Genomic DNA, 25,988 nt, shown 5'->3' with positions numbered 1-25,988 from the left:
TTCCTCTACTTTATACGTGGGATGCCTACCACAGCATGGCGTGCCAAGTGGTGCCATGTCCACACCCGGAATCCTAACCGGTGAACCCCGGGCCGCCGAGAAGCGGAACGTGCGAACTTAACAGCTGCACCACCGGGCCAGCCCCAAAACAAACATGTCTTTAGAATTATCAGCATTGAATATAATACTTTTATTCTACCTAGTTTTACTAAAAGTCAAATAAGCTCATTTTATCTCTGTTACATGATTTGTCAGCAAGAAAGATGACTTAAGATGATGGTTAGCTGTTTAATGTCTCATGAAAATTTCATGAATAATCCAAATATAATTGTTAAGAACAAGTAAATTAAGTAGATGTAAGGACGATAAAAGTTTACAAATGGACTTGACAACAATAATAATGCTTTATGGTATATCTACTTAAAAATAGTTTTCAAAATCTTTTTGGCAATTTGCAACCTTAAAGTTATACTGAGATAAATTAAATGGTGGATATTCATTAAAAATCTAGATCATTTCCAAGTAAAGTAAGATATTGAAACATTAATTACTGAACATAGGTTTATCCACTTTTGGCTTCCTTTTACAGAGGAAATAAAGATATTTGGGTTAGTAAACACATTTTGTACCTCATTGAAAAATTTACTATGAGGAAGACTATACCTCTAGAAGTTATAAACTGTATTTATAAATTTGCCAATCCACAGAATACTAGTATAAAAGACAGTCCACAGATTCCTCACTCTTAGTTTTCACTAGGAATTAAGGATTCTGAGGGTTAAGAATTCTAATTAACATTTGTAACTAAAACTACTAGAAATAATAAGGGAAATATCTCTATGCAAGGAAAGTAGGATGTGTTTTGGTTATGAAAAGGTATGAGGTATGGAGATGTGTTTTTGGTAAGGGAAAAAAAGAGCAACTTTTTCCTAAAGTAAAACAACTGATTGTTCCAGAAAGAGAAAGACAGGAAAAAATAGAACAAAATCTGAATGAATATAAACAGGTATAGAAGATTTGTGGGAAAGGAAACCCAGTCTTCTCAATATTAAAACAACTAAGATTTTTTACAACTATGTAACTTTCTATATTTGCCTTTTATGTCTTTAATTGTCACTTTGGTTAAATGGATATTTTTTTATAAACATTCCAAAAGTCAAATTTTAAATAAAATCTTTTTGACCTCGAACTAACTTTGGAATTTTCCAAAAGGCCACTGGACCATCTCAAAAGACTCGTTCTCTCCTTATAAAGAGAAAAATGTTACACTAATCAGGCTTATTTTATATGTTAAATTACATAGGAAGCATTGTCAAATAAGAAATGATGTTTAACCTTCTTAGGTTATATTTGTGTGGGTATATGTTATTAATATCAGTGTTCTGGAAATTGTGCAAAATTCCTAAAAATCCATTATATCCTGGTATAATATTATCAGTCAAATCTAGTTATCATCTTAAAATGTTGTCTGTCACAGAAATAACCAAATTCCCTTGCCAGTTCCATTGTAATGAAGTCTCATCAGATTTTTATGGGCATTTTTAAGTCTTTTGTAATTTACAGACAGTTATTGTTTCCCTCTGATGCTTTTGTAAAAGTGAGATTCATGGAGAGGACCCTACCAAGTACTCTTGACCACTAACACGGTTGTCAAATTACAAGGTGTCAAACTTTGGGGGCATCTTCACAACTGAAGAAGGTTCCGCCTGACGTCTAGTCCTGTGTAAATGTGAGAAACCTCAAAATGAAATTCTCTAGGAAGAGAAGTAGCTGACATTAGGCTAGACTGCTTCCTCCTAAGACAACAGATCAAGAACATTTCTTTATGTTCTTCTTTCCTTCTCTGACCATCCTTTTCCTAATTTTTACACTATAAAGATCTTTGTGATTCTTTTGTCTACCTTTTTCTTTGCCCAGGCCTGAAAAGATCATGTATTGTTCACATATCTCAGGCTATTGCAAAGAAGGGTAATCCAACCTCCAACTAACTGTTGGATTTACTATGATGCTAGAGATCCTGTAGTTCTTTCTGCCCATCACAAACTTCCCCTTGATTTCCAATGCCTCAGTTTCTCTGGAAAAATCTCACTGGATAAACACTTCTAGGGAAGTAGAGACAAAATTACATGAAATATATAAACAGCCCATTGGCTTAAAGATGTGTCCCCTTCTTTGGGGTAATTTCTTGACTTATTTGATTCTAGCTGATTTGGGTCATGAGGACCCTGGCTCAGGAGTCCTCTCCAAAATATGGGCATTGTTTTATTGTTAATAATTATTATTGTCTCCCTAATACACTGTGTTCTTTCAAAAGTTTTAAATGCAGTAAAATTCAGCCATTGACCAGCCAACAGATTGTCTCTCTCTGACTGGAACGATAAAAGAGAACAGAAGAATGTAACCAGCTCTAAGGATACAAACCTGAAATTGTCTCTTACGAATATTACACTGAGATCTGAAGAGGCAATGGTAACTGAGAGTCATGCTGAGACTGATATTTTTGATCAAACTTCTTGAGAGTTCAAGAGGATAATCAAAAGGGGGAACTGTTGAAATAAATTTCTAGGCCCAAGATGAAACCACTCTTGTCCAGGGTGCCATGTCAGCAAACCAAAATTTAGATAACTTTTGTGTCCCTGTAAATGTTCCACTGGACCAGAAATGCAGTATATTCAGTCAGCCAATCCCCAAATGCGAAGCCAACTCGGGGTCTTTTCACCCCAGACAAAGTTGACTATGTGGTCCCTGTCAATCAGATATTTTTCATTTGTGTCTTCCTTGTTCTTTATTCTTTATCCTATAAAAGCTTCTTGCCTTCCATCCCTTTTTGCAGTTCTCCAAAAGGAGACTGTCCACTTCACGAAGTGCTAAATAAAGTGTGTATCACCTAAACTGTCTTCTTTAATGATGTTTTAAGAATATTAACTACTATAAAGTTAAATTTATTGCTATCTGAAATTTAATGAAGTGGTTTCTTAGCAAAGTCTATCAGTCAGAGCTCTTTCTTATAAGCAACAAAAGCTAATTCCCAATCATTTAGAAGAAAAATGCATCTATTGAAAGAATGTTAACTGGCCTACAGAATTGATGGGTGAGATAGAGAGTCAGGCTCAGAAAATAGGCATACACAAGAGGAGACTCAGAAGCCAGTTTCACAGCTGGAATCATGCCACAGGAAGTGGCTGAATGAGGAAAGTGCCACTAATGTTGAATGCTGGAGACCAGCATTGTCATGTCTGTCCCCACCAGCACTGGGCAATAGTCCTCCAATATATCTTCATCTAAGATATTTTTTTTCTGCCATGGTCATCACATGCCTGAATAATTCTCTATTGTTTCTGCATCACACACTTAGGATTCTCTGTCTCAGACTGGCCAATCTCAATCATAGGCAAATGCCTGAGCTGCTAAGTAAGCAGGGAAAGTGAGAGCCAAGCTGTACAGCTTCTCTGCTGCAATGGTTAATTCTCCCAAAATTGGGTGGGAGATCAGCTATCAGTCTGGAATGAGAAGAGCCCACTCTCACCCATTCTTGTTGACTTCTATAAAGGGGAGAATTTCAGGTAATCATGTTGATTTCTCATCCTCAATACCGTGGCTCCTCGTTCAGCAACATAGCACACTAGGACCCTGGTCCCTTGTGTAAGAAATCAATCTTAATGTGCCTCTTTCCTGGCTGCTATCAAAAGCCCAGTTGAAAGAACTAACATGAACGAAATCCTTTAATTTATTCGAATTTTATTCCCTCCTCCAAGTAATCTAGATTCTACCTTCAAAATCAGTTCATTCCTTGAAAATATACATATTCTAACTACATTAGTTTTATCCTCATAGAACCATCATAATAGTGTTGTGTTTTATTTTCTGTCCTCTACTCTTGTGTCATAAAATTATATGGAAATCATGATATATTTACTTTTGCATTCTCAGGACATCAGTCTTAAGGTTAATTTACATTTTTGTGGGGGTGAGGGGTTAGATAATTCAGTGCAAGAAAACTATTAATTTTATCTAAGGAATTCGTATCGTACCTCATCTTAAATAATGTGTCTGAGAAAACTCAGATTCAAATATAAAGAAAACATATTACTGTCTCCTTGTGTAGTTTCTAACCACTTGTCATTATTTTAGCCAAACTCTAAAGATGCATAAGTTGTACTATACATTCCCTCAAAAAATTGATATAAGTTGTGATGTGTGTATGTGTTTGTATTTGTCATGAACCACCTAAACTCTTCTTTAAAAATATGTGGATTATAAATGATGCCTAAAGAGTTCAGATTAAACAAGAATCAAACATCAATTAATAAATAGTGGAATTCATTCATTGTACAGAAAATCATCAGGGTTTGCAATGTTTGATGAAAATTTGGGATTTTCATGTTGTAATTCAGAAGTTTATATTAATAGTAAAAATTAGATAATATAAATAAGCCAAAATAATAAAAAGCAAAAACCCTATTATAAATCCCACCACCTACAGATAAATATTACTAACTTTCATGGATATATACATCTTAGATTTATACAGATGTTTATCTTTGAAATTTAATTTGACTTAATTTTCTTTTTCGTTATGTGTATTAACAGAATTACTAGCTGTCTTGATACACAACAGTTCTTGGTGTCCTTTTTCAATTCCTCCAATAAACTTAAGCTCTGATTAATAAATCTAATATGCCTATGAGAATAGATACTTTTAAGAATTGTTTGAATTTTGCAGTGTAACAAAGCCACTTTGTTTAGGAACTTTATCATAATTTTATATTATTCCACTTTTCCCTTGAATTTTCCTTTGTGATGAGACTTGTTTCTCACTATGTATAAGCAACAAAGCATTAAATATTTTAATAATGGCCATGGGATATATCCCAATATATATATATTGACAGGGCTATTTAAAATATATGTTAAACATGAGAGAACGGGTAGAACTACTATAAAATTAGAACTGAATGGCAAAAGAAATATCGACAATTGTTACTTTAAAAAAAATTCAAATGGTGTGTTCATTATTTCACAATAACCAAAATATTCAAAAGAGCAACCATGCAATTATAGTAGATTTTATAAATCTCTATGGTTGCTCAACAGCACAATAATAGTCACAATTTTGTAGCCAATAGCATACTTGTGAAATTCTTGTTTCTATTTCCAATAAATTTGGACTTTATGGGACTAAAGCACAGTAAATTTGAAGAGCAGCACAGGCTCTAGTAGTGGGGTTAATTTTGTATTCATAACAGCTGGTGCAACCCTTAGCCCCCCCCCCCCCCCATTATTCTCCTGGGAATCTGCAAATCTTTCACCTGACACAGTCATTGTCTCTTCATTTGAATTCATCATAGAGAATAGCACTTAATGCAAGTAATGTCTTAAAAGGACACTTGAATATAGGCATGATCTCCCACTTTCCAACACTGCTACTTTATCAGTTCTCATAAGATAGTGAAACCCTGTTCTTACAATAAAGAAAAGTTTAAAAGCAATTTTGATAAAGCAATTTTTCTGAATTGTTTTGTGCTTCTGTGGTGAAACCCACTTAAAACTAATTCCCTCTCAAACTGAGAAGCCTACAAAGAATTAAGAAAACTGTGATTGCCCATCACTCAATTCTAGACAGGAACCAAAGAGGCAACAAGGTAGCCTACAGTAATTTTCTCCCAAACTTATGCACTCTTTTAAGAAGCTAAAATCATCTTGTAATGTCTGAAAGCACTTTATCTAGTTAAGATTCCATTCAATTTGTTATTATAATCATCTAATGAATTCTTTCTCCTTATCAAAAATGTATTAGATATATGGTCTTAATTGAGATCTTCAGTACTTAGATGAGGATAATAAATCTTTGCGTTAAATAACATTTGCATCTTAGTTATTTTTTTCTGAGTGGACTATATGATATATAATTGCTGTAAATTACCTAGCATGAGTTCTGATTTAGAGATTCCATAGGCTAAATATTCTTTTCCTTTTATTTTTCCATTTCCCACAAGTAAAATAAATTTCATTTAAGTTTATCATAAATCTTATAATAAATGTTCACTGTTAATGAATTTACTCCTTTTTAATACTTATAGTTGGATGGATCACAGGTTCTTTATTACACAGTGCTGCTATTTCTTCTCAGAACCAAAACATGAGAGAGAATAGAAGGAGAGAAGGATGGAAAGAAAGAAAGAAAGAAAGAAAGAAAGAAACCCATGGACACATTAATGTTATTTAAATGAACAATGAAGTTCTCTATTTGGATGAATTACAAGCTTTGTACAGTTGATATCCAAATAAAAGCTTACAAATTAAGAAAGGATCATTATCTTATCAAAATATGAAAGAAAATATAATGGAGGAAATTAAAAGACATTGTGCAGTCCTTTTTAAAAGATGCCGATAATGTTCCAGAATTAGGTGTTGAATAAAACCAGCTATGAGTTTCTGTTCTCAAGATTGCCGGGGAAGATGGTGTTCACCCCCAGCTGTGGTTGATCTTACTGTGACATCATTCACTCCGTTGACTCCTAAGGGCTGAGACTGATAAAATGGCTGACTAAACTGGAGTTCTCTTCATCCTTTAATACCTTCTGCAAGTCCCTCCTGAGTGATCCCTTCAGATTAGAAAACATCCATGGTACCAGTTGTTCTGACAAATGTCTGAATGCATTGCTGCCTTTTAGGATCAAGCACCTCAGATTGACCTATTTAGTGTTAACTTCTCTGATTGTAAAGAGCTCTCACTGTTTTCTGAGGAGCTGGATGGCAACATGACATAAGAGAGCCGATAGAAAATAGAACCCAGAAGGAAACTGAACAGCTGGGAGGCTCGGAAGCTGAGCACCCATGGTTATCACCATTTTCTTTCTTGCATTAGAGATGGGCAGGTTCCCTGAGTAAGGACACTTTAGCATCATTGTCCTTCCCAGAAAATTTCCAGTGTGGTCTCTGAGATTTTACTTTGTGAGTAAACTGCTGAAACATTATAGTCCGTACAGGAAAAGCATTGAAATTTTTACAATGTTGAAACATTTCTTAGAGTGAATAAGTAGTTGACAAAACTATCAAACTATCTAATCTTTAGGATTATCAGTTCATCCATATTAATTCCAAAAATATAATGGGCTACAGAATCAGTACAGAAACCAAATGAGGTTTCTACTGATAAAAAATATAAGGTACTGTTTAATTTTTCTTAAATTTTCAGGTAAGACGTTTTAAATTTTATTTGTCTGTTTATTTATGTCTGTTGGGCAATTAAATCTTTCCTGTAACTTAGTAAGGAGGGCATACAATAGGACATCCAACTTAAATGTAAGATTGGTGGCCTCAAATCAACATTTTATAACTGGGGACTGGCACAGTCCTAACATTTACCAGTTAATTATCTTGTAGGTTTTTAAATTCAGGTTTTATAGTGAATTCCCATAATTGCACTACAGTTAACATTCTACTGTCTTTCAAATTTTAATAAGTTCATTATTTTTTTAATTTTCCACAATCAATTATTCTTGGAGCCAATAGTATGTCAATATGTATTTAATGCAGCTAGTTGAGACACAGACTGAATCAAGTCAAATATCTGGTTTTCAGGAAGATTTTTTCTTAAGCAACAGTGATCACCAAAGAGACAGGTTAAGAAAATGAGAATGAATCCATGAAAATCCATCATTATGCTGGAAAACCATGGAAAGTGCATTACTTATGGGTATTGTTTCAGTACTATCATCTTTGTTTACAAATGACACATTATAATTAGAATCAAATAAAATGGTTTTGGCTAATTTACTCTACAACTCTACAAATTAGTTGCTAGTTTGAAGCTTAGTGATGGCAAGCCACTAAAGTAAAAATTGCCATTCTATTGTATTTCTTTATTGCTTTCTGCATGGGAAATGTAATTCCTAAAACAACCCGTTAGCCTATCATGCTAGTAAAATTAGTGAGCATAAAATGCATAATTTTGACAATATTAAAGTGAACATTTTTAAACATATTTGAGATTATATAGGGCAAACAAAAAACCACGGAGCATGAAGTTGAAGCAAATGAGCTAATTTTTTAAACTGGGTGATAGTTGTTTTACTGTTCTTTCAGAATTCTTACACCTAAATAGGTAGATATAAGACTGAAAAATAGATGTCTTCCCTTTTTTATTTTTATGTTGTTCTTTGCAATCATTTGTTGTAAGAGATTAATATCAAGGCTGAAATGAGATTAAGAGAGTGAGGTAGAAATAGGGAGAGAGAGAAAGAGAATTGATTATTGGATACGAAGTCTTCAAAATATACGTTTGCTCCCTTTACGTATAAAGAAAATTATGGAATGAACTTGACCAATTATAAGACAAGCCCAAAGAGGTTGACTTCTTATGAATAAAAGAAAAAAGTTCATTTAAGAAACTTCATTGCATGTGTACATATAGCATCACAAAGGAGTGTTAATCTCTCTCGTTTTAAACTGTTCTCATTGATGATTTTAATTTTTAGTAGATGGTGTTGTGATAACTAAGTAATTATTTGGAAAAAAGAGATGTTAGATTCATATCTTACTGTACATAAGAGAATAACTCCAAATAGTTAAGAGATCCAGGAAGCAAGGACGTGCTCCAAACTAATGGAAACACATCAAAGTACCCAAGATCCAGCCAGAAAGCCCAGGAGCCAAATTAGAGACAAATAAACATCATAAAGAATAATGAGAATAACCAATTATAATACACTGAATTAAAACATATTATGGATGAGTCCATTGTGCTACTCAAAAAGAAAAAAAAATTGGAGGAGGAGGAAAGCTCTTTTTTAACAGAAGAATATCAGCTAATGTAGAAGGAAAATAGAAAATCGGCATATGTAATTATCATAATAATTTCTTATTCAAGCAAAAATTATCAGCGAATGTTAAAAATCATTTACACAGGTTTTAAGCATCACCCCACATATTATTTACATAATACCAAAGGAAAATTTTTTTGTTTCTAATGGGAGAATCTAGCAGGCAACACCTGGTACAATAATTATCTTGGCATCCTCGATAAGGACAAAATGGTATTATGTACTTCATGACTTTATGCATTGGAAAATCACTCATTTATTATTTCTGACACACAAAAAAATACTTAACTCAAATCTGGTTTATAAGGAAAGAATTATAAAAATCCATCTTATATGATTTTCTATATAATATTTGGCCAGAATGCTTTAAAATATCTTATGTTCCACATCCTACCTGGCTGGAAGAAACCTCCAGTATTATTGTGACCACCCATTATGGTAGTACTTTCTTGCTTGGCCACTGGATAGTATATGATGGATTCAGGACAGTCCTAAGTGTTTTGCCATCATGAATCCATCATAAATCAACAAGGACATTGACTGGCATTTGAATCATGAGTCTTTGTTTGTACGCTTTTTTTATGTTTTTCATACATCCACATAACTCCTTTCTCAGCTCTTTGCCCTACCCTGTTGGTTCCTGGTTTTTTTGCTTGTTATTTTTGTCTCCTGAGCTGTATTCATCTGAGCTCTCCACATGGATCTTTAACTTAGAGTGTCTCTTTGATTTTCATCTTTTAAATTCTCTGTCATGACATACCTGCCTTGTAGTTTCCTTAGAACCTCATATACCAGCTCTTGTGAAATCTAGACAAGTTCAAATGTGAGAAAGCTTTCAGAAAATTTTTCTATTTCGACAGAGACCAAGAGTATGCCCCTGACCGAAACAACATTGGTGAGCTTGTGGACATTTTCCAGGCCCTGAGGCTTAAGAATATGGCACTAAAGAGAAAAACAGCATGCATACAATATCGTATTTTTCTTAACTGTGGATAAGCTACTCTCCAAACTCACAGATCTCACTTCTCACAGCTGTGAAAACCCACTTGTCCCAAAAAGGCCTTTCTTTGTGTGTTCCAGAGAAACACTGGGCAGCCTATTAAAAAGCCATTTGGATTACACATGAAGCTGTATATATTTTTGTGATTCAAGATAGGGTTCTACAGAAGAAATCAGAAGGGTCTTATTTCTTGCATCCTGCTGTCCAGAGAGGAGGGGATGGATTCACTAGCTCATGCAAATTGGCTGTCCTTTCAGTGATGATTTCCATGTTTTTAAATCACCCTTCCAAGAAAGTTTCACAGCGCTGCTTACAATGATGCAGGAAAATTTGTAATCTATTTTCTCCCATAAGGGAAAGATAGAGATGGCTAGTATGCTACAGAATAAGATACCCTTATCTCTTCTTTTCTTGAATGATCCACAATCAGAAAATGATTCAAAAAACTCTCAACTAAGTGCTGCATTTTGAGCCAGCTTGTGCTCTACAACCAACCAGTAGGATGAACAAAATACATTTTTCTATTTGCATGGGACTGGAAATTAGAACCATCTATGACTGCTCATTGGTCGTTACTTAATTTGTATCAATCACTTGAGGTGGCTCCAGGGGGTGTGGTGACAGGTCAAAAAGTAAATAGTGGAACACAGCCATCACTTTTCTTGCTGCTGTCAGAATAAGGACAAATAAAATGGGCGGCATAGTTTGCCCTGGGCAAACGCAGTGAGTTTAACCATAAAGAAAAATGGTAAGTGAAGTTCTAAGAATTAAGACTCTTTTAGCATTCAAAAAGATATTTTTCTTAATAATTATTTCATCAACATGAACTTCCATTGCTATAAATGACATTAATGTCGGCCAACCCATTTCCAAAGACTAAGTTAAAAAAAAAGGCATGATAGGAATATTTATCAAACTTATAAAACTCTCATGTAAGTGGTAGTATCATCCTTGCTATTTCATGTTGGCAAATGCAGCCTGCTTTCATCATAATATAATGCATTAAAATCCCTCATTTGACTAGACACAGGCAAATGACAAGCAGCTGGTTATGCAATATTCTAGAAAAGCTTAAAAGTTCTAGAGAAGAAATGAGTTGCTAAATGTTCTGATTGAATCAAGATTTTCTTGTCAGACATAATTAGCTGAATATGGGAGTAGGTCCATGGTCAGACTTGCTTGTCAGTACCTAAGCTTTGGAGATAGCCTTGGGAAGGCAAGAATCCCATATTTTAAACCAGATTGAAGGAAAACTATGAAGAAAGGACTAGGCTTTCCACAGCTGCATGGCCTAAAAAGATAAAAACAAACAAAAAAACTAAATCCCTGTTATTTAAGCTGTCTTGGTAATTGTTTTCCAGTAGGATAATTGTCAATCCTAGCATACATGGATGGTGTGGAAACCAAATGTGTTTGCAAGATATGTCCACTACAGTCACTGATGATTGAAAGCATCATCCTGTTCACATCGTCATTTACCACCTATAAAGTGAAAAGTCACCCTTGTAATACAATTATTCCTGAAGCGACCTTATAACACTAGAGATGTCACATGGCTCGTGAAATTTAAAATATGATTCTCTTATGTTCAGCACTGACACATACAATGTTAATTCTCTTTGACAGGGTTCTTCCTTCTGACAAAAATTTTATTTGCCCACAGAGGTATCATGTATATCTTTAAATTTACTCTTCATTCCAGAGCCTAGTTGTGAAAATTTATTCATATAGCAAAATAAAAAATAGTTGCATGTTTTGTGGCACCAGAAGGTGAAAGACATGTTGAGTACAAGATCTCCCCAGAAAGAGCAAACTGTGTCTGCCTTTTGTTTAGGATGCTCTGTTAGGATTCACACTGAACAGAAGTGGCCTGCCTCTGAATAGCTTGTAATTTCTTCAGGATTTTCAACATCAAGGCAACCTTGATTTCTTCATGTAAACATGGAGTTCCAGGGCCAGCCCGGTGGTATACTGGTTAATTAAGTTTGTGCACTATGCTTTGGCGGGCTGGGGTTCGCAAGTTCGGATTCGGGTTTGGGACCTAGCACCACTCGTCAAGCCACACTATGGTGGCATCCCACACAAAATAGAGGAAGATTGGCACAGATGTTAGCTCAGTGACAGTCTTCCTCACAAAAAAACAAACAAACCAAAAATAATGGAGTTCCAGAGCTAACATTCAATGACTCTCTACAGATAATACAATGAAAAACGTTTTAATTTGCAGATATTCACAGAGCTTTTATATGAACATATTTCCATGCTCTTCCCTTGCAAACATTTTGATAAGCGTATGTTTCATCCCTCAAGCAAACTGTAAATTATTTTAGCTATAGATTGAAAGTCCAACTTATTCACTAATTATTTTTTAATCGTGTTATGGGTTGAATTGAGTGTCCTCCTGCCCACTGATATGTTGGAATCCTAACCCTCAGCACCTCAGAATGTGATTTTATTTGGTGACAGGCTCTTTGTGGAGATAATCAAGTTAAAATGAGGTCATTGGGGTGGGGCCTCATCCAATATGACTGTTGTCCTTTGAAATAGGACAATCTGGAACTAGACACACACACAGACACACACCCACACACAGGAAGAAAGCCATGTGACTATGAAGGCAGAGATGAGGGAATGTTTCTACAAGTCAAAGATTGCAGCAAACCAACAGAAGCCAGGGACAGGCATGGAACAATTCTTTTCCCAGTCTTGAGAAAGATCCATTGCCATCACCTTAATTTTGGACTTGTAAACTCCAGAACTGTGAGACAATAAATTTCTGTTTGTTGAAGCCACTCTGTTTGTGGTACTTTGTTAAAGCAGCCCTGGCACACTAATATAAATTAGATACAAAGCTGGAAAGGAGAAAATAGAGATGGAGTAATTTTGTTGTTGATTTTCCTTCGATATAACCACTTTGTTCTCATCAAGAATTTTGTTTCTTCCCTCTAATTAATTCAAGTAAAAATTAATCAATGGTTTGGATCACTTTCACTTTTACTTAACATTACCTTCACACTGACTTTGGAGGGTGGGGGCGGGGTAACTCCTCTCTGGCCCCTTGTTGACAAGTTCACTAACTGGAGCTTTTGGTGATTAACACCACTCATCAGGTCGGCTCCTTCCTGCTCCTGTATCATAAAGGTCTCCTGCAGCTCCCAGCAGTATCATACTAATTCACTCCCCTAGCAAAATTAGCAGCAGGAAACAAACCTTTGTAATTTTCTTCCTTTATAAATAGCATTGTTCATTCAGTAAAGGAGAGCAGTTCCTGCTGTAATTGTTTCTGCACAGAAGTTACTTTCTTTCCATCGGTCTTAAAAATCAGTCAAAATGAGTGCACATACAATTAATCAGCCTACTGAGAAACAGAATATTCCTTTCTGCTATGGAACTCTTTTGATTTCATCTCTCAGAACAGGTCCGTCGTGCAGGCATTTTTTAGCATTCAATACGTTTAATGTGCCTTCAAGTTGCCATTGAAGAGAGTGGAACAACAGATGGAGCATGAATGAGCCTATGCTACTGTCTTTTTTATCTCAAAAAAGCATTTTTTTCTTAACAAAGGAGTTAATTTTTAATACCACTTGGGACTTTGTGCTTTCCAAAGGTGAATACAAAAATAGTAAACCAAAGGTAGTGTTATATATAGAAGGAAAGTATATAGAAACCATAATTTCTTAGCATGGAAGGCATTTCATCTCAAGTATCCTCTGAAGTAATATAATACATCTTCTTCAAAACTGACTAGAAGTTTAATGGACATAGACTATAGTAATTTAAGAGTTTAGCCATTTTCATGATATTGCAATTACTGTGAGAAAGAAAACATCAAATAGGTTGACATTTATCCTTAATCTTAACTCCAAGTGAGTGAAATTGAAAAAGAAAAGTGTCACTATATACACAAAAATAATTATTTAGTACAAACAATAGCAAGAAAAACATATAGAACAAAACATAGAAGGAAAATTTAGAAACGAGAGAGAAAATAAATGAGTAAACATGTATCAGTATATATAACACTATACATAGAATTAAGAAACACTGTTTTACAGTTTCATTGTATAACAGAAGTCCATCAAGCCTAAACTGAGCTCTTTGCTGGGTTGCAAACATTTCTGGACTTCTGGAAGTGAGCTGCCATGACTGGACAGAACAAAAAACAAAAGAGATTGGAGGCTCCTTAGAAAGAAGCAAAGTCTTGGGGGGAAAACTCTCGGAGAGAGCTGGGCTTGCACACTCGCCTGGAATCACAGGATTGTAGATTCAAATTCTCTGGGTTTTACACATGCCAGCTGCTGATTAAAATTCGCGTTTGTTCTCCACCTTGAATAGACACCTTTCCCAGTCTCCTATGGGCTCATGACTGACTTGAAGATTGAGACAAGGTTATAAATAAAAACTGGAAAATGTGTTTTTGTTAAGTTTCAATGATATACAGACAAGTTATTATTGTTTTGAAACTCATATAACATAGTGTAACTACAAAATACAAGAGAAATATTTTCCCTGTGTTGGTATAGAACACAACACTGCATTCAAGACCAGTCAATAGTCCATTCTGACAGGCTGGGTCCCAGAACTCTTAAGCCCAAGGCACAGGGGTCAATCTCATCGTAGCATTTCCTGGTAATAATAGTGTCTCCAACAGTCACAAGGGAGGCAGATCTTAGAAGCAAGTGTCACGAAACACTTGAGGTTATGTTTTATAGAAAGCAATTCAGAGAAAAATACTGATGATAGTTTTCAATCACATTCGGGCACAGTAGCTTTAATAAATGGAAGTGGCTAAGAAAAAATATTTGCATTGTAAACAAGCATTTATTCTTTACAAAGTGATTTTGAAATTGCTGCATTCACTTCTCTAATTCCCAATTTTCTGTGAGCTTACCTTTAAAAAAAACTTTATGATTTTAGAGCAGTTTTAGGTTTACAACAAAATTAAGAGGAAGGTACAGATATTTCCCGTATAACCTCTGCCCCCACACATGCACAGCCTCCGCCATTATCAATTTCACTCACCAGAATGGTACATTTTTTATCAAGGATGAACCGACATTGACACATCATAATTACCTGAAGTCCACAGTTCATCTTAGGGTTCATTCTTGATGCCATACATTTTATGGGTTGGGGAAATGCATAATGACATATATCCTTTGTTATCATATCAGAAAATACAGAATCTTTTCACTGCCCTAAAAATCCTCCATGCTCCACCAATTCATTTCTGGTCACCACCACCACTACCCCTGTAACCACTGACCATTTTATCGTCTCCATAATTTTGCCTTTTCCAGAGTGTCATATAGTTGAAATCACAGTATGTAGCTTTTTCAGATTGGTTTCTTTCACTTAGTAACACGCATTTAAGTTTTCCCCATGGCTTTTTGTGGCTTGATAACTCATTTCTTTTTAGCTCTGAATAATATTCATTGTCTAGATGTACCACAGTTTATCCATTCACCTATTGAAGGACATCTTTATTGCTTCCAAGTTTTGGCAATTATGAATAAAGTGGCCTTAAACATCTATGGGCAGGTTTTTTTGTGGACACAAGTTTTCAACTCCTTTGAGTAAATACCAAAAGGAATGATCGTTGGATTGTATAGCCAGAGTACACTTAATTTTGTAAGAAATCATCAAACTGTCTTCCAAAGTAGCTGTACCATTTTGCATTCCCACCCATTCTCATTCCTAAAAATAAATGAGAGCTCCTGTTGCTGCTCATCTTCGCCAGTATTTAGTGTTGTCAAGTTTCTGGATTTGGCCATTTTAATAGATATGTAGTGGCATTTCATTGTTTAATTTGCATTTCCCTGATACCATGTGATGTGGGACATCTTTTCATATGCTTGTCATCCATAAATCTTCTTTGGTGAGGTATTCTTTAAGGTCTTTGGCCCATTTTTTAATCAGGTTGTTTTCTTATTGTTGAGTTTTAAGAGTTCTTTGTGTATTTTGGATAACGGTCCTTTATCAGATGTGTCTCTTGCAAATATTTTCTCTTAGTATTTGGCTTGTCATCTCATTCTCTTGACATTGTCTTTCACAGAGCAGAGATTTTTGATTTTAAAAAAGTCTCATTTATCAATGATTTCTATCCTGGGTTTTGTCTTTGGTGTGTTGTATCTGAAGAGTCATCGCCATACCCGAGCTCGTCTCGACTTCCTCCTCTCTTCCAGGAGTTTTATAGTTTTGTCTTTTGCATTTAAGTCTATGATCTATTTTGAGTTAGTTTTCATGAAGAGTGTACGGTGTCTGCCTAGATTCTTTTTTTTGTGTGTAGATGTTTACTTGTTCCAGCACCATTTGTTGAAGAGACTGTCTTTGCCCCATCGTATTACCTTTGCTCCTTTGTGAAAGATCAGTTGATTATACTTATGGAGGTCTCTGCTGTTTTGTCAAAGATCAGTTGACTATATTTATGGAGGTCTATTTCTGGGCTGTATTCTGTTCCACTGACCTGTTTATTCTTTTGCCAGTTCCACACTTTCTTGATTACTTTAGCAATTTAGTAAATCTTGAAGTCAGATAGTGTCAGCTCTTGAACTTTGTTCTTCTCCTTCAATATTGTTTGGGCTATTTGGGGTCTTTTGCCTCTCCATATAAACTTTAGAATCAGTTTTTTAATATCCATAAAGTAACTTTCTGGGATTTTGATTGGGATTGCATAGTTTACCTTATTTTTGTGGTAAGAAATTAACTAATAAAGGCAATCTAATTCTATCAAAATTTTGGAGAGAATAATTCCTATAAGTTGCAACTTAATGCTGAGTTGAGAAGAAACGAAGGAATCACTCTGTGACAATAAACTCTGTTCCCCATAGAATGCCATCTAAAACTAGAAAAATAGGGATACATTCCAGAACTGTTGGGTGAAAGTCAACTGAAAAACTTTAAAACATGGAGCCTGTTCAGGATCAGTGCAGTGCTATTTAACGTTATGTTCACATCCATGTATTTTTGCATGGTGCCAAAAGAGGTGAGTGGTCTGAAGTGCCTGGTTGTTTTGGTGTTATGCAAACATCTTGCTAAAGGGATTCCCTGTATATGCTCTCTTGTGATTAAGTTGGGTTATGTGTTGTTATTTGCTATTATGAAAGGCATATTAAATTCTAAAAACTGATTTTATCTACCACGTTAAGAGAAATGGTAGGTCATGCATTTAAAATAGGGAAGTAAACATGCAATTTTTTTGTTCAAACCCAACACACATATTTTAGCTGTAATTTCTTGCCCATATATAACATTCTTTACAGGAGGCAATTTACTTCATCAAGGCAATAATTGAATCACCAATGTGTTTAACCTATAATGACCAAATACACTAAAAAGAAAAGATACCTACAAAGGTTGCAAACAAGTTCTTTTAGACTGAGTAAAAATGACTTGCTATTAATATCATTCTTATTCTGTTTTGGACCTATTGAGTTTAGCAAAATAACATGAATGAGGTCCTAGCTGAGATTATTTATTCAAGCAAAAAGAGAATTAGAAAGGGTGGTGACACATACATCATTGCCACTGTTAGAAACAGCTTCAAAAATTCAGTCTCAGTTGAGTGTATTAAACTCTATGAATGGCTGGGCAGGCAAAATTATAGTCCACTAGGATAATTATAGTTCACAGTCATATCTAATGGGATCTGCATAAATCAAGGTATTGTTTGCCACAAAGTGTATTTATACTTGTCAAATGATTGTAATTGGACATTTACAAAAGACCATTTCAATTTATAAACATGACTTTTTAAATGAATATTTATAAAGCACTTGTTAAAGAAAATAAATTTACTCAGGTAATTTTGAACTGTGATTTTACAGCGTGTAATATAAAACCATCTCTTACTAAGGAAACCTCTACTAAGCGTCTGTTGATGATAAAGCTCAAAATTAGATAGAGACGGATACGATCCTTTCAGCAGTTCCCAGGGCAAAATATTTCATAGTATCTGTGTATAAGAAACAGTAGTATAAATTTAAATTCTAAGCTATGCATCTAATTTCTATGGGGGGAATAACGTCAAGACAATACACATTGGCACACAGATGCATACCTCATACCTATATGATTTATATAAAGCCTGACCGATAATTCTTCCTAAATTGTAAAACCTTCCCCCCAAATTTTGGAAATAATTTACTACAAGAGTCAAGAGGAACTGTTAAGTAAGGCTTTTCGATTACCACATATTCTACTTTGGAACCCTCATTTTTTGGGTTTGAATTCTTTTTTATCTTATTCAGTATTACTTCCTTTATTAGTCAAATTAATATTACAAAACAGATCCCTTTCATAGCCCCTTTGACTCTTATGAGCATTACCTGTTTTGGAGTGTAAACAGCCAACATAAGGATCCAATTCCTGCAACTCTTTGACTAGCCACCTCCTCTGTGGCTACTTCTGCTAATCTCGTGATTATTCTGTGTATCATGGACAACATCACTGGAAAATGCACACTCTCATTTATTTCTAGGAGATGACCCACAAAACTCTTCTTAGTTTCTGATTCTATTGAGTTAGACTGGACCTCCAGAAGCTGAGATGTCTCCCATAAAAACAAGCCCATGACAGAGAAGTTTTGGTGCCTATTCCTGCCCCATTTTCAACATGAGGTGTGCGTGGTTATTCTTTGACTATCCAAGGTTGAATGTCTCTTCTAGGTTAGTCAGGACTGCATCAACATGGCAGCTGGGTAAGATGGAACAAGGGTATCTAAGGGCAAACGATGTGAGTCAAAAGACCACACGGCCCTTTCAGTTCTATGTGTAACCCTTTTATCCTTATTGGCAAAACTTCCTCTTCCACGCAAATCTACCCAAGTTGGGTGGTCTAGTTTTATTGTTAAAAAATGCCTTTACTTCTACTGTATAACAAAGCTTCACTTCTTCAGGAGGAAAGACAGTTTTGAGTTTCTCCTAGAGATTGGAATGTCTCCCACCTCCCCCCAACACCCTACTTATTAAGGAATTTCTTGTTGCTCCCTGACAGGAGTATATGCTTTCACAGTTGTAATCAATGTCTACTCTGCTTTCTTATTTGTCTTTCCCATTGTCTTTGACTGCCTAATTTACTCTCACCATTCGATTCAGTTAAACCAATATATTGTCTTTAAATCTTTTTTTTTCACTCACAATCTGTATCAGATACCCTTCTCTGAAATTTCTGCACATGGTTGACCAAACTTTTTATAATATTTTTTAAAACCATATCCAAATTTATCTGTTGGATCCTGTGTCCAGAAGCCTAGGTCATTAAACTCTGTGTTCTCAGTACCTACATCTACTCAAGACATTTTCAGTATGTGAAGTGATTATATCTCTTATGAAAGCCTTGATTCCTAAGAAAGATATCCCACCTATTTTAAAACTTGAGTATAGTTCTTCTGTTGCATTAACCAACTAAGACAATTTGTCTAAATCTGCAGATGATGAAAAAGAAACACCTGATTCAGGCAATGGATATATGGGTAGAGGACTAGAAGGAAAGTTAGATCATGTTATCTGGGTAAAACCTTCCAGCGCCTTCCCATATTTCAATCTGTAGTCATTTCTATACCTTCCTGTCCTCTCTGTTCTACTGCAAGGAATAGAAGCTCTGATACTATAGTTCTCAAACTCTCCTCAAGGATCCTTGATGTGATTATCATTCTACCAACCAGATGTACTTATATGAGATTTTGAGATAGAAAAGAATAAAAAACCTTTGCTTTCTTTTGCAGTAGCAGTACAAAAACACACGGGCTTCACAGACATGACATTTTGCAGCAACTTCTAGATCTTTCCCCTGTGAATGCCCTGGGGCATCATTACAATAAAACATTCAGAATGTCAAAGAAGGTGGTTTTTGCAGAAGAGTTGCAACCATTGAGGGGAAAATAATCTATATCCAACAGGTTTATTTTTATAAGGACAAATCTCTGGCCTCTCCATACTGAAAACGATCTCCTATAATTATCCTGCTACGAGGTGACTGGCTGGTTCCCCTGGGACATAAAGCCCTATTAGGCAGTCAGTGTTGACCTTTGGTGCTGGCTGGTTAGACACTTGGCAACAGTAATGGTGGCAGGTGAGGCTTGCTGAGGGAAAGTTCATGTTTAAAACCCATGTATAACCTTTGCCTGGACCACCATGGCCACACTCAGTGTGAGCCAAGTGGGCAAGCACCAGGGTGGCAAAGAAGTCATCAATAAATTCAAGCCCAGTCAGCTCAGAAAACTCATCTCAGACTTCCATTTTGGGTCTATTTTCTGGCATGACTGTTAACATGCTCTATATTTTGTATCTGGCAAAATATCCAGCACAATAGTGCTTAACAATGGGGACAAAGAGGCATAGGTCTGAATCTCAGGAGATTCTCTTTTTGGGGTAAACTTTTAATACTCCCAGGAAATATTCAACTCACTAAGGACAAGACCAACAAAGTCTCGGACCTCTTCGTGAATGAAGATTGAAATCACCTAGCTAAATGCTAGCTGAGAGCAAGGAAACAATCAATGGTTAGTGGAAGGAGAAAGCAAAAATGCAAAGTACAACTTTGTGACCCGTTACAGAAAACTTCATTAATTATGCATATTCATATTTTCTTACTAGCTTTATTATATATATCTTTTGTCTATATTAGTCCACTTATCTTCTCTTTACTTACTAATTTACTTCAAGTGTTGGTGGTTCATATAAATTAGTTTTTAGGGACTAAATATATCAAAGGGGTTGCAACTGAATTTAAGGAAGAATTATTACCACTCAGGGATGGATTTGGTAATTGACGGTATTTTGGGTCCCAATTTTGGGGGGAAAGGTTAGGAAATCTTTGTATGAAGAATAGCTCTATTATAATAGGAAGAATCATGTTGTTTTTGCCATTGCTGCAGGTTGAAATTTTAAATATTGGCCAAAGTGGTGTATACTCTGCTATCTGTTGTTTCTTTTGCCACCCAGCATTTGTTCCCAAGCTCTCCTGTGCTTCTTTTTCTATCACAAGAGCTAAAAACCTGGTAACTAGATTTTTCAGACTCCCTTATATCCAGATTTCAGTGTATAACTCATGTTTGGCAATAAGATTCTATATTTGTTTTTTTCTCTTTTTTCTTTCTTTTTTTTTCTTTTTGAGGAAGACTGGCCCTGAGCTAACATCCATGCCCACCTTCCTCTACTTTATATGTGGGACACCTGCCACAGCATGGCTTGATGAGCAGTGTGTAGGTCTGCACCCAGGATCTAAACCAGCGAACCCCAGGCCACCAAAGCAGAGCGTGTGAACTTAACCAGAACGCCATCAGGCTAGCCCTAGGATTCACTATTTTCATTTGAATCTTTAGCCCATATCGTTATCTACCATACAAGGTATTTTACTTCCGTATTTTCCATGTCACACACTAGAATGACAATTGTACCAGGAGAGGGATGTTTTGTCAATATCTTTCACTACTACACCTTCAGCGCCTGGAACAGTATCTGGCACATATTAGGGGCTCAATAATATTTGCTGATTGAATATTTAATGACTAAATATTAAAATTAAGAGGAAATTTAAGAAACAACAATTTTATCTGGATTTGCACATTGAAATATTTTAAACAGATCAAGGGTCATCTCAATCTTTTAGTTCTTAACACACATTGAGATGTGGGTGTGGCTAATTTTTCAGCTCCATAATTTTACAAGAATATCCAAGTTATAACAGAACCTACAGCATTCAAAAAACAAAAGTGCAAAAAAAGAAAAGATAACCTAGGATCTCAGGTGAATATGAAAAATAAGAAAATTTATTAAATTTGTGAAAATACGTATAGGAAAATGGCCAATGGTTGCATCATTAAACTAAAAAGTCATTGATTGCACAGGTTAAATAGAATATGACTGATATGTGTAGTAAAGAAGAATGCTAGCACAGTTCATTGCCTCTAATTTCTTATCCTGAGTGTTAGATGTTGTTTAATTTTACTTTTGCCCTTCTACCCGTGTCAGAGATGTTCCCCTACTACTGGATTACGTCTGTTTCTCCAAAGGAATTACCAACTCCTGGAGGGCTAAGTTTATGCATTGGTTATCTTTGTATCTCTCAGGATGTGTCATAGCTCTTCTCACAGAAAAGGAAAAATTAATTTTATTGAATCAAATTGAAAGAAAACATTTGATGTGGCTGAATAGCTAGCTAGAAATCCCCTGTGCTTATGAAGCTCAATTTCATAAATGCTAACAGCACATTGATTAAGGTCATAAAAAAGTAGCACAAACTTTACTAAAAGAGCAAGCCTTCAAAATAGAATCATAGTTAATGGATTGACTAATTACTCTCCCCTACGGAGGACCTTTGAAACCATCATTCAGTATCCCTTACAACCAACCACACCCTTGCAAAATAAGCAGAGGAATCATTTCTTTCAAATTCTTTAAATAATTCTTAAATTAAAACACTTTACATCATAAGTGCATTGTTGGTCATTTGAAACTTCTAATATCAAAGTGGATACATATTATTTTAACAAAAATTAACTCCCAAAACTTTTGTCCAAACTTAATATAACATTCTTCATTTGGACTTGAAAGATGAAAAAAGTACGCACCTGTCTACATCTTATTATTCAGTTTTTGACCTTATTTTATTTAATTCTATATTTTATGTTTATTATGGATCTCTTTTAATGTAAATAAGTCTCTTTCATCCTGTAGTGGCTGTTGAACTGATAGTTTTGACATTTCTTCCTCAAAAAGGCATGCATAAAGTGTCATCATAAAATCTAATTTACAACTGTCCTACATTTGAATACAACTGTTTCTACACACTCGACTTAGTTATACCACTTGTTAAGTAAATTTGCATGTTATATGTGATATTTTTGTTGATGAAATGTATTTCATGAGAGACTCAGTTGTCAAAGTGTTATCTTCATCAACTTGAGATTTCAAAGCAAAAATCAACAACCTCTTTCATTTCACCTTTCCTGAAGAACAATTTTTGAATAACAGTTGTTAGACAGCAAAAATTATACTCTTCCACTTTGGAACAAACAAGCATTCCTAAAATGGCGCATTTTTAGTATCAGACTCAATGCTGTTATTTGTTGTAGAAATGCAACTCTAAATAATATGAATGTATTTTTTAAATGCATGCAATAGATATCTATAATGCAAAAATGCCAGGGATTATTATATCATTATAAACTTTGCTGAGTGGCACACATTTCACTTAAAATATTTCTACCACTTGATAAATCTATTACCAAAAAGTTTAAAATGACTCTTGGGTGATTTAGTAAATTGTGCTTTCATTACCTACAATATATTAAAAGCACTACCAAAGTTCCAGTCATTCTGGAAAGATTGAGGAAGAGAGAAAAGAATGGTGGCTTGGAAGCTGAAGAACTGGCTTCTAGTATTTCTAATGATTTAAAATTGTCGGGGGCTGGCCCGGTGGCACAGCGGTAAGTTCACACATTCTGCTTCGGCCGCCCGGGGTTTGCCGGTTCAGATCCTGGGTGCAGACATGGCACTGCTTGGCACGCCATGCTGTGCTAAGCCTCCCACATATAAAGTAGAGGAAGACGGGCAGGGATGTTAGCTCAGGGCCAGGCTCCCTCAGCAAAAAGAGGATGACTGGCAATAGTTAGCTCAGGGCTAATCTTCCTCAAAAAAAAAAAAAGAAAAAAAATTGTGAAGCCTCATTTACTCATCTGCAGAGTGTGGACCATTACACTTGTCTGGGTTATGGTAAGTGGCAAGATATTAAGTTCCTGTATTTCAAGTTCTGCCAAAATGCTTTGCATATTGTGAGGTGCAGGAAAAGTGTAAAGTAGCATTGCTATATCTTGTGTATCTGGAGGAGAGCAGGTGGAGGTTTGAAGCCCTTCCATGGACCTCCTTGCAGCCAAGGGTAGAACAGGGTTATGGGCAGCTGGAGAAGAGAGCCTGCAATTGGGATACAGAGGAATGGGAAAGATGTGTGCTTAGAGTGTGACCTCCGTGTACATCTTCTCTTTCTCTCTGCTGTGCACATCTGCTTCTGGCCTCTCCTGCTCCTAACTTCCCATCTTCACCTTGGATGTCTCAAACCAGAGATGTCTAGGCGCTTCATCTACTTCTCTTTATCTCAGCACCATTTTGAATCATTTACCAAGTCCTGTCAGTTTTATGTCTGGAGAGTTGCGTTTTATCATTTAGTACAAAAATATGTGTAAAGTCTATATTACATTCATGTGTTATACTTTTATTTAACAAGGTGATAATTTCATGTGTACATGGACAGGATGATATTTTTGGAATCCATTGATCTCTGAGTTCCATCCCGAACCCCCTAGATCAAAAAATTAGTCCTGTTGTTAAAGGAAAACATAGAAATCATTTCACACCACAATACAATGTTGTCAGGTATATACACAAAAAAAGACAAAGTAATTTAAAACAGGAATAGAAACAGCACTTTGTAAAACACTGTTTTTCTTAACAGTATTTTCTTTGGAGTATTTTTCACGCACGGTCAGGGGATGGAATAGATGAGTTAATATGTTTTTGCATATTTAATTTCTGCCACCCTATGAGGTCTGACAGTTATTAAACAATAATTAAGAGGCATTATGCAATTACATTTAACTTACACTCGTGTATGATGTTTAATTTAAAATGTAACTGTATCATGGTTTTCATGATAGACACTCAGAGTCGAATTTCAGGAGACAGTGAGTGTGTGAGCTTAAAATATGATTTAATTTTTAAGATGGCTTCTTTATTACATAGAGAAACTAAATATCTTTATAATTAGTACTGTGGTGAAACTCTATTAGAATTTCTTTACTAAACCAAATTTATTAATTAGTCTAAATTTACAATAAAAAATCTTTTGAATTTTGAATTTTTAAGTACTTAAAAATCTTACATAGAAATGTGGTCAGTGCCTTAGGGTGTGCCTATTGAAGCTAATGGAACAGAGTGTAATGTGTTCTGTTCATTTAGCCCGTTTCAATGATAAAAACGTTTAAGTATATTGTGAGCTCTTGATTGTAGGAATCAATTCAAAAGACATAAAAATAATTGCAATGTAACAATCTGGTTTAAATTCATAGGCCATTTAAATTTTCAATGTTAGTTTTGAGTTTGTTTTTTAACAATTGTGATGCATTCAGGATCGCACAATTGTAGTAGCAGGTTTCAATAGCTTAATTTATGCCATGTGCTAAATTGAAGGAGATTACAAGAGAAATACTCATGCTATTTCCTAAAGCCCATCCTCTGCATTCCTCAATTCCATCACCAAAACTTAAAATTTGACATTATTCTTCATATGTCTCATTTGATTTTATTTGTGGAAAATGTCTGTGTCTGTTTGGAACTTTTCCCTCCCCTTTAATTTGGATCTCATTGCTTCTCAATTTTACTTTTGTACGAGCTTCAAAGCTTCCTCTCTTCAACCCATCCTTCCTCTGCCACTTTCTTATGAGAATTTCAATACTTTTATGTCAATCTTTTGCTCAAAATCTCTTTTAAACTTTCCTCTAAGACTTACTGAAAAAAAAAAAAATTAAAGCTCATAGTCTAACCCGAAATCTCCCCACCGCTACACACACCACACATCACACTCATACAATTGACCTTTACAACTTCTTGCCACAAACCCTATGTCCTTCTATTTTAGGAATGATAGAGTACCAATCAATTCCAATAGATATTTCAATTTCGCCATTGCCATTTTGCCACCAGAGTCCTGATACTCAAATGCTTTTCTTCCTTCTCCCCACCTTCTGCCCGGCTCAGTCTCTTCAGTTTCTAGGTAGACTTAATGGGCATCTCTCCACAGAATCTTTCCTTTCTCTCTCTATTAGGAATTAATTTACATACAATCTGTAGTCTTTCTGGCATAATACTTAGCCTATTACATCTGAATTACTATTATTACAATCAGCATTATTTTCTCCCCTACATATGTATATTTGTCGACAAAGAACATCTCATATTCATCTTTGTCTCTTCCTCCTTAGTACTCAGAAAAAGAGTTTTCATAGAGTTTATGGTCAATAAACAGTTATTGAAGGAAGAAATGAAAGGAATAACGGGGAGAGGAAGGAAATATGATTTCCTCATTTTCTCTGCTCAGTATTTTCTTTCTGAATTAATAGATATAATTTAAAGTGCTGATAACTTACACAAATATCCCATTATATATAC

Source organism: Equus quagga, chromosome 3 (assembly GCF_021613505.1).
Source record: "Equus quagga isolate Etosha38 chromosome 3, UCLA_HA_Equagga_1.0, whole genome shotgun sequence".
Classification (NCBI taxonomy): Eukaryota; Metazoa; Chordata; class Mammalia; order Perissodactyla; family Equidae; genus Equus; species Equus quagga.
Note: the sequence above shows the minus strand (reverse complement) of the source record.